This window comes from Piliocolobus tephrosceles, chromosome 20, assembly GCF_002776525.5.
Source record: "Piliocolobus tephrosceles isolate RC106 chromosome 20, ASM277652v3, whole genome shotgun sequence".
Lineage (NCBI taxonomy): Eukaryota > Metazoa > Chordata > Mammalia > Primates > Cercopithecidae > Piliocolobus > Piliocolobus tephrosceles.
The window spans coordinates 56,306,579-56,314,692 of NC_045453.1; the positions used below are offsets into that span (position 1 = coordinate 56,306,579).

Here is an 8,114-nt window from a genome sequence, read left to right on the forward strand (position 1 = left end):
ATAGTTCCTTCTAAATACTACTAGACAGAATATTTCTTATTTATTAAAATATGTTAAATCTAGCAGGCGCAGTGGCTCATGCCTGTAATCTCAGCACTTTGGGAGGGCGAGGCGGGTGGATCACTGGAAGTCAGGAGTTCAAGACCAGCCTGGTCAACATAATGAAACCCTGTCTCTACTAAAAATACAAAAATTAGCTGGGTGTGGTAGGGGGCATCTGTAATCCTAGCTACTTGGGAGGCTGAGGCATGAGAATCTCTTGAATCTGAGAGGTGGAGGTTGCAGTGAGCCGAGATCGTGCCACTGCACTCCAGCCTGGGCTATAGAGCCAGACTCAGTCTCAAAACAAACAAACAAACAAACAAAAATGTTAAATCCATAATAATGAGCAAATAACTTCTGATTTCTTATTTCCAAGTTCTAAGTATTAATATTTATTGAGAATTTGAAAACACTACAAAGAATGAGAATATAAAAAGGAGAGAAAGAGTCTGTTTTGAAACTTTGCCTCAGGCCAATCTTGTTCCTGGAGGAAAAATATTGGTCTCCAGGAGGCATGGGTTTCTACCAGGAAGCAAAGTTATTGAGTAAATGTCACAGGCTAAAGAAGCCACAGGGATTTGCTCTTGTTTGTCTATTCCCCGTGTTCTCAATTTCATCTAGAAACATCACCTGACTTTTGTCTTGGCTGACAAATCAGCTCATGTACCTAAGGAAGCTTAACTGAGTGTGGCAACCCGAGCTGCTGTTTTGGTCATGGAATCAGATGTCTTTTGCTATTCCGAGACCCGAAGAGCCCAGCGTGAAATAACAGGATCTGCGGCTTCCCATGTGTCAACTGCATGTTTTCCAGCCCAGACCAGTTCCGGTGGAACAAGATGCGATCGACCATATCAGGTTCTCCAAGTGCAGTGATTGCTCTTTTGAGAAGAAACTATTCCTTATCACCATTGTGATGAATTGTGAGACAAGTGTCTCTGCATCTGATGCCCTCTCATCCTGGGATGTTGGCAAGCAAAGATAGAGCAGGAATGACATTTATCAGGCACATGTTTCACTTCTCACTTCAACCCAGATCAAAATGGAAGCCTCCTTGGTTGCTTATCAAAGCCCATAAGCCAACAATATTTAGGTGTTTGTAAGCAATAACGAAGTCGGAAAAGAGCTCGTGCCTCTTATACTTCAGGGAGTATAATAGACAATGATTGGCCTGTGTTCTACTCCCTTTTTTAAAAAAACAGGGAATAGTGAGAACATAGTTCACACTGCCACAAATTATGCAATTGAGTTTCCCACATTTGGGGAAATCACAGGGTCAGCACATCTGGAGTGCAATGGATAAACCTCACCCTGGGAAAACCACCTTCACGATCATGGTATCTCCCCTGCCAGGTAAGGATCTGTTCCACTTACGTTTTATGTGTGAGGCCAGGGGAGGGAAAAATTAAAATTAAAATTTCCTTCTAGTCTAAAAGGACCACTCATTTTGATATAACAAACATGTGTTGATTGTTATATTATGTATATAATTAGATATAGATGTGCATGCAAAGTTTAGATCCTGTAGATGTGGATGATGTAGATGGAGTGGATGATGTCAATGTAGTTGACATAGATATTGTAGATGCTGTCGAGGTAGCCATCGATTACGTAGATGCCAATGAAGAGTGGATGGTATAGATATATACACAGATATGGATAGAGTAGATGGAAATATAGATGCAGATGTGCATGGCATAACTGTAAATATGGATGCAGATAAGGAAGATGACATAGATTAGGGTTTCTCAGCCTCACCACTATTGATATTTTAGGCTGAATATATCTTTGTTGTTAAGGACTATCCTGTGCATTGCGGGATTTAGCAGCATCCCTGGGATTTAGCAGCATCCCTGGCCTAGATGCTGAGGGCATTTCTCCCCCCAGCCTGAAGCTGTAACAATAAGAAGTTTTTCTGGAAGTTGCCAAATGTCCCTGGGCAAAGCTGCCCCAGTTAAGAACCACTGGTACAGATGGTATAGATCAAAATGTTGATGTAGCTATTGATGTAATGTAAGCATAGGTATAGGTGATGCAGATAGTAAATATGAAAATGGAGCTGGAGATGATAAAGCTGTGAACACAGACGTAGGTGGACTATGTGTAAATATAGAGGCAAATGATGTTATATAGCCTATAGATAAATGATATAGCTGTAAACATAGACGTAGATGACATATTTGATATAAATAAGATAGATACTATAAACTTTATGATCTGGGCAGAAAAATATAGGTGCTGATAATGCAAATGGCATTTCTTTGACCCCTCTTTTGTTTTGTTTTGTTTTGTTTTGAGATGAAGTCTCGCTCTGTCACCTAGGCTGGAGTGCAGTGGCGCGATCTCAGCTCACTGCAACCGCTGTCTCCCGGGTTTAAGCAGTTCTCCTGCCTCAGCCTCCTGAGTAGCTGGGATTACAGGTATGTGCCACCATGCCTGGCTAATTTTTGTATTTTTAGTAAAGATGGGGTTTCACCATGTTGGCCAGGCTGATCTGGCATGAGCCACTGCACCCAGCCTGACTCCACTTTTGGAAAAATGTCCAGACGGTGGATAAGCAGCATCCTGTTAGGAATAGTTTAAGCATGGTGTAGCCTGGAGACTGAGGGGCTACCCAGGTGACCTATTAAGGTCCTTTTTGATGAAACCACCTGATCCTGAGCTATCACAATTTATATTAAAGGCTGATACTCAGGGTGAAAAAGAAAAAAAAATGAATGATGAAAACCAGCAAGACATGAACCTCAAATATATCCCTTCATTAATATAAGATCACATGGCAAACCCCAGATGGTCTTTCAATTCCTTCAATAAATCTTAGTAGGATGTTCATACACCAGACAAAACTAAGTAAGTGTTTCTGCTTTCACCAACGACCCAGCCTCTCACAGACATCCCCAAGTTGCAACTCATAGCTAGCTGACCACAGTTTAAGCAAATTCTATCCATAGTGCTGAAGGAACCCGACCTATGTCCCAGAGAAGAGAAACGTTCTATTCTCCCAAAGTCATGGTTCTCTACCAATCCCAGACTCAACACATTTAGCAAATTGTAAACCTCTCCAAATCCTTTTTCAGGACCTGCTGAAAGTGCATTGGCTGTGAACTGTGGCGTTTCCAAATATCCAGGACATTTACTGAATGGAAGGACATGAGAGTTAGTCAATTGGTCAGCATTTATTCAGTTATGACAGGGCTGTGGTCAGGGTCTGTGGGCTGCTGATGAGTTTTCTGACAGGGCTGAAAGGAGATTAAACCCGAGTGACTCTGTAACATGGGTGGAGAGTTATTGAGCAGTAAATAGTGAAATAAACAACCTGTACCAATTAGAAATCTGGTTTTGTGGACAGTGGAGGATGTGCACCTCCCAACTGATTCTGGGAAGAATTTTTTTTTTTTTTTTTTTTTTTTGAGATGGAGTTTGTTGCCCAGGCTGAAGTGTGATGGTACGATATTGGCTTACTGTAACGTCCGCCTCCCAAGTTCAAGCGATTCTACCGCCTCAGCCTCCAGAGTAGCTGGGATCAGGCATGTACCACCAAGCCAGGCTAATTTTGTGTTTTCAGTAGAGACAGGGTTTCTTCATGTTGATCAGGCTGGTCTCGAACTCCTGACCTCAGGTGATCCATCCACCTCAGCCTCCCAAAGTGCCGGGATTACAGGCGTGAGCTACCATGCCTGGATGATTCTGGGAAGATTTATGCTGCACTTTGAATGAGTGATGAACAGGAAGTTTGTCCACAGTCTGGAGGATGAGAGTGGACACAGTACAGCAGAGGCTTTGGGTGCCCTGCCCATGCCCCCTCGGGCCTTAGCATTTTGTGGCACAGCACCTGACTTTCAACTGCCAGCATCTGCCTCTTTGCCCGAGGGCTTTGGTGACCAGAGCTTGCTTTGCCCATTCACACAGCAAGCTGGAAGCGCTGGGAAATTAGTGCCCTCCCAGTCTCAGCCTTCAACCAAAGACGGATGGGGACTGGTGTTTAAATACCCCAGCTGCCTTACTCCTTGTGCAGGATAACCTTGAGGCTTACAATCTGCGCTGGCTCCAGTAGGATTAAGTTCCAGGTGACCACAGTGGTAACTTGCTTGATAACGTACCTTTTACTGCTTTTTTTCCCCTCTCCTATCTCAGTTCCTTGCTTTCCCACTCAAATAAACTACTTGCACTTGAATTTGTGCCTGAGAGTCTATTTCTGGGGAGAACCTAAGACACACAGGCAGTGGATAGATTCTCTGAAGGTCTTTCTGGCTCCTTATTTTCTATCTTGTAATCCATTAAGGCAATCAGAAAGCAAAGAAGGCAGGATCTGCCAAACTTTCTTACCTCAGCCCAGAAAATTCAAGGGCATCTTTTCCTGGCAACAAAGAAACTCTGTGCCTTTGGGAGCAGCTGCCACAGTGTCAGCTCTGGCTTCATGTTACTTAACCACACACATCAACACCTCCCCTTGTGGAATTTGAGAGGCATCAGAAGTACACTGAAAGAACAATGGCAGAATCCTGGCTGTCACCTCAACACATCTCTCATGTTCCAGTTCATCTCTGTCCCAGTCTGATACGTGGCAGCATGACATACTTTAAAGTGCGCGTCTAATCACTAATGGAACCCTTGGAGAAGAAGTTTCAACGCCCCTGGAAGCTAATGTGCTGCACACTAAGCATCTGAGCAAAAGTCAAGTGGACAGATGGATCTTTGGTTTTCCCCCAGATATTGGGCCAGAAGGAGGCAATCAGTGAACTAGTGAGACAGAAGAAATTCTTTCCCCTTCGGTGAGGTGAAAGCTTTTGCAAACTCAGCACTTAGAATAGTGCTTTTTGTGGGGGGTGTAACTCATTTGAGGAGTTACAGGAAATGCCTCCATATTTTGTAGAAATAAAGTAACTGCCGTGCACACTGGCTCATGCCTCTAATCCTAGAATTTTGGGAGGCTGAGGTAGGAGAACTGCTTGAGCCCAGGGGTCCAAGACCAGGCTGGGAAACATCACAAGAGCTCGTCTCTATAGGAAATTAAAAAAAAAAAAAAAAAACTAGCAAGCATAATGGCTCATGCCTGTAGTCCCAGGTACTCAGGAGGCTGAGGCTGGAGGATTGCTTGTTCCCAGGAGGTCAGAGGTTGCAGTGAGCGGTGATAATGCCACTGCACTCCAGCCTGGGTGACAGAGTGAGACCCTGTCTCAAGAAAAACAAAGCAAAGACAAAACTGTTGGTGATGTCTATATGCTCACAGAAGTCCAAATGGGGAGGTGAAATAGTCATTTGCGGTTGTGGGGGTTACTTAGCATCCTAATGCCCTTCCCTCTGTGATGTGATCATGAAAGCAGGCGGGATCTACTTCTTACTATAGAAAGGCGCCAAGCCAGATGCCCTTTCCCTGGTCCCTGGTCACTACAGGACAGTCATATTATCTAGCCTCGGCAAATCAAATGCTCCCACCCAGGATGAAGGGGTAGCCTGCCTCTCCACACCTGTGGGTATATCTCGTCAGGTGGGACAAGAGACGGAGAAAAGAAATAAGACACAGAGCCAAAGTATACAGAAAGAACAGTGGGCCCAGGGGACTGGTGCTCAGCATATGGAGGACCTGTATCGGCACCGGTCTCTGAGTTCCCTCAGTTTTTATTGATTACTATTTCCACTATCTCAGCAAGAGGAATGCGGTAGGAGAGCAGGGTGATAATAGGGAGAAGGTCAGCAAGAAAACATGTGAGCAAAGGAATCTGTGTCACAAATAAGTTCAAGGGGAGGTACTATGCCTGGATGTGCATGTAAGCCAGATTTATGCTTTTCTTCCCCCAAACATCTCAGTGGAGTAAAGAATAACAAAGCAGCATTGCTGCCAACATATCTCGCCTCCCGCCAAAGGGCGGTTTTTCTCCTATCTCAGAATAGAACAAATGTACAATCGGGTTTTATACTGAGACATTCAGTTTCCAGGGACAGGCAGGAGACTGTGGCCTTCCTCTATCTCAACTGCAAGAGGCTTTCCTCTTTCACTAATCCTTCTCAGCACAGACCCTTCACAGGTGTCAGGCTGGGGGACAGTCAGCTCTTTCCCATCCCACGAGGCCATATTTCAGACTATCACATGGGGGGAAACCTTGGACAATATCCGGCTTTCCAGGGCAGAGGTCCCTGTGGCTTTCTGCAGTGCATTGTGGCCCTGGTTTATCGAGACTGGAGAATGGCGATGACTTTTACCAAGCATACTGCCCGTAAACATTTTGTTGACAAGGCACATCCTGCACAGCCCTAGATCCCTTAAACCTTGATTCCATACAACACATGTTTCTGTGAGCTCAAGGTTGGGGCAAAGTTACAGATTAACAGCATCTCAGGGCAAAGCAATTGTTCAGGGTACAGGTCAAAATGGAGTTTCTTATGTGTTCCCTTTCTACATAGATACAGTAACAGTCTGATCTCTCTTTCTTTTCCCTACACCAGGAGTTTTAATTTAGACTCAGGGACAGTTTCGAATTTCAAGCAGCAGTGGCATCTGACTCCGGTGTTCAGCTGTGTTGATGTCCAGCAGCCAGAGTGGCAGCAGAGCCACAGTTAGGGACATCCTACCCAGACTGCCCCTGAAGCATGGCCTAGGCTGTGTCCTTGCTGCCCAGCCTCCCTCAGAGCCTGCCCAATTTCAAAACCTTGTTACCCATTCTGTCAATTCTGCTAGCCACCTACTATCCTCCTATTAAAGTCAGCCAGAATCCTTTTCTGTTATGTGCAACTGAGAACCCTGAGTGGCATAGAAATGGATATCCCATATACACAGAGCCTCCTCTGGAGGTCAGAGACCTGGGCTCTTGTCCAGGAGGCGTCCAGATAGCTGTGGGGGCCTTTGTCTCCATCCCTTCAGGGGGCTTGACTGCATAGTTGCTGAGATTATTTTTCTGTTCTATGATTTTTCTATGATTCTTCCTGAAGTGTTGGCCAGTGAAGACCCAAAGCTACCTGAGCTTCTGTAGCCTTAGTGGTGAGGGGTATGGAAAAAGATGTCATCGTGTGACAGCCGCAGATGGATCTGGTCCAAATCAAATCACTTGAGTATCTCAAGTCATATTAAGCTCCTCACTTTCCCACTAGGCCCACTATATGTCTGCATAGGTCCCCAAAGAAATGAATGTACCTGGTAAACACTGCTTTGGCACGTCAAGGGCAAGAGCATCCATGGTTCATTTAATAACATTCACAGTATCTCCTCTGTGAATGGACCCATTGGAGACAAAGAGAACCAGAGATGATAAGACTGCGAGAGTGACTGGCACTTTTTTAATACATGGTAATCTAAATAATTCTGGTGCCCTGGCGAAAAGTCTGGGGAATGTGAATGTGCCTCTAATAGGCATAGAAAATGGGTATTTGTAGGGGGAGGAAGTAATTTGTTTTAAGCCACGGCAAATGCATGGAAAACCGCTGCACACATGATGGGTCAGGAAATTTTTATAGTTAATGGTAAACCAATCTATTTGGAGAGTGGCTTAAAAACAGCTTTTAAAGGAGAGAGAGACTACTATAGTTTGGCTTAAAAGGTATGTCAACCGAACGCAAAGTCCTTGTTTGAATCCTGATTCCAACAAACCAACTGTAAGAAGGCATTTTTGAGACAATTGGGGAAAATTGAACATGGACTAAATATTAGGTGATGTTCAGGAATTATTGATTGCTTTCTTGGGAGTATTATATTCTGGTTGTTTTTAAAAAGTGCAAGGCCAGGCACTGTGGCTCATGCCTATTATCCCAGCACTTTGGGAGGCCGAGGCAGGCGGATCACTTGAGCTCGTGAGTTCAAGACCAGCCTGGGTAACAAGGTGAAATGCTTTCTCCACCAAAAACACAAAAAATTAGCTGGGCATGGTGTTGTATAACCTATAGTCTCAGCTACATGGGAGGCTGAGGTGGGAGGATCACTTGAGCCTGGGAGGCAGAGGTTACAGTGAGCCAAGATCACACCACTGCACTCCAGCCTGGGTGACACAGCAACAATAACAAAAACGTACTTATCCATTAGAGATACATGCTGAATTTACAGATGCAATAAAATAATGCCTTAGATTTGATTTTAAAATACTCTA

At 44.5% G+C, this 8,114-nt stretch overlaps 1 non-coding gene across 1 annotated transcript; it reads right to left on the minus strand.

Moving 5' to 3' along the window:
* Positions 1–1,239: 1,239 nt before the first annotated feature.
* On the minus strand, positions 1,240–1,400 carry LOC111546543. The gene has a single exon (XR_002732812.1). It is a non-coding gene; the product is annotated as a U1 spliceosomal RNA (small nuclear RNA).
* Between the last annotated feature and the right edge of the window lie 6,714 nt (positions 1,401–8,114).